This window comes from Aquarana catesbeiana, linkage group LG01, assembly GCF_042186555.1.
Source record: "Aquarana catesbeiana isolate 2022-GZ linkage group LG01, ASM4218655v1, whole genome shotgun sequence".
NCBI lineage: Eukaryota > Metazoa > Chordata > Amphibia > Anura > Ranidae > Aquarana > Aquarana catesbeiana.
In genome coordinates, this window is record NC_133324.1 from 936095257 (window position 1) to 936097787 (window position 2531).

The window sequence follows — 2531 nt, forward strand, 5'->3', positions numbered from 1 at the left end:
GCTGTATGGCCAGAGGGAGGAGGAGGTAGAGGGGGAGGGAAGACGGAGGCTTTGTAAAAGCCAATTAGTGTGAATGAACACACAGTGTGTAGACGTGAATCCGAGTCCTTGCGTATCCAGGTAATGGATAAGCAGGAAATGTTCTCAGTTACCAAATTTGAACTAGGTATCCATAGGGAGGAAATGAATGGAATAAAATAAAGTAGAACAATAAAAGGTGTAAAAATGAAATGAAAACTAAAACAAATGAAAAATACAGAAATAAAAAAATATTATGAAAAACGACAGGCACGGAAGACATATCACCCAGAGAGCACACATTTGCTTTTTGGTGCCATCTAGTGGCAGTTGTTGGGTATCTACATCAAGATTCTTGTATTACCCTGACAGAACCAGATCATTCAGTAAAGATAAATCAGTGTTTTTTATATTTTTATACATGAGTCAGTTATTTGATACATCTAAGTATACATTGTACATCAATCTCTTTAAATGTGTCTTATGTATTCGTATTTTTATACATGAATCAATTATTTTCGATACACCTAAGTGCACATTATACTTGAATCAATTTATTTAAATATATCTAACTATATATATTTCATTATATTTACAATATGTTTCCATATCTCCCTGAACTAAATGTGTGCCCATCAAGGGTCTATCTGGAGATATCTAAATATGAACTCGGGTGTTTATTGAATAACCCACCCTGGTAACCCATCCCATTACTCCTCCCTGGCTCTACATCTCCCTTGTAGCATGATGATGAAAAGAAAAAGTACTCGTGTATCACGTCTCTATGGGGGGGCCAGGATTAAAAATCGGAGGACAGCCCACACGAGGGAAGGGAGGGAAGGGGATACATGTGAACTCATCCCTGTCCCTCCCATACTCCCGATGTGAACCCCTCCAAAAACGGTCGGTAGCTGATACAATCGTTTAGACCTGGTGGTGATGTGGCTTGTAAGGCCACTATCCACCTGGTCTCCTTCTGAAGTAGCATCTTGTCCCAGTCCCCCCCTCTGCTATTGGGGTGCAACTGGTCCAATACCAGAAATTTAATCTTAGGGAACTTTCCTTGATGTATGTCTCGTGTATGTCGACCCAGGGGTATGTCAGGGTTAGATGTACGCATACTCGTTATGTGCCTACCCATTCTTATGTGGAGTTCTAATTTTGTTTTTCCCACATAGAAGCACCCACATGGACATGTTGATAAATAGATGACCCCAAAGGTACAACGATTTGCAAAGTGAGATGGTTTGAATTTCTGTCCATTTGGTAGGATGACATTTTTGTCTATGTTCATAAACTGACACTTGTTACATCCTCCACATGTAAAGTTCCCAATCGTTTACATGGGTCCCCTCTGAATTCACCAGTGTATTCACTGGTGACCAGACGGTCCCTGAGGGATCTTGTGCGTCTAAAGGTCACAAGAGGGTCCCTCTAAATAAATTGATTGAGTATGGGATCAATGCGGAAGATGTGCCAGTGTTTGCGCAAGATTTTCTTCAAGGCTTTTTGTTTGTTGAACGTCGTGATTATCCTGGTGGGGGCGTCCTGAGACGCGTTAGGTACTTTTATGGACTTATCCACCAGTAAATCTTGTCTAGTTTTTTCTCTTGCCCGCCTGAAAGCTTTTTGCAAGCAGGTAGGAGAGTATCCTCGTTGGAGTAGTCTGCCCTGAAGTTTTTTTGCCTCTGCAAGGAACATATTCTCCTCTGAGCAATTTCTCCGGATGCGGAGATATTGGGTGTATGGAATCAAGGGTGCCGGATGAAAACTTCCGGCATGCGAGATAGTATTCCCTGCTGTTTCTTTTTGGTATAGGGTGCTAGCTAGTTGGCCATCCGAGTTCTTATAGATGGTGACATCCAGGAATGTGATGCTCTTCGGATCACAGGTCATGGTGAATTTCAAATTGAAGTAGTTTTATCCCATTATTGACATGCAATCATTGAGGTCCTCTACTGACCCATTCCATATAAAGAAGATGTCGTCTATAAATCTGTACCATACTAGTATCTGGTTAGTGTATGGGGCCTCTGGAGATAGAAAAGTGTTCTCCCATTCCCCCAGATACAGGTTGGTGTACGATGGGGCACAACATGTCCCCATCCCCACCCCGTGTATCTGGAGGAAATGGGAGCCGTTAAATGCAAAGGCATTATGTAATAAGATGAAATGTAACACCTGCATAATGAACACATGTAGGGGTTTCTCGTCTTTGTCCGATTGTGAAATAAATCGCCCCACCACTTCAACACCCTTCTGATGTGGGATCGAGCAATATAGCGCCTCCACATCAACTGTGACTAGGATGGAGTTTGGTGGAATCCATACATTCTCTAGATTTTTTAACAGCTGAGAGGTGTCTCTAATGTAGGAGGGTAGGTTTGTCACTAGTGGACGTAGTTGTTCATCAATATATTTACTGAAGTTTTTCGTGATACTCCCCCTACCAGACACAATGGGTCTGCCAGGGGGATTGGCCAGGTCTTTGTGGATCTTTGGGAGGCTATAAA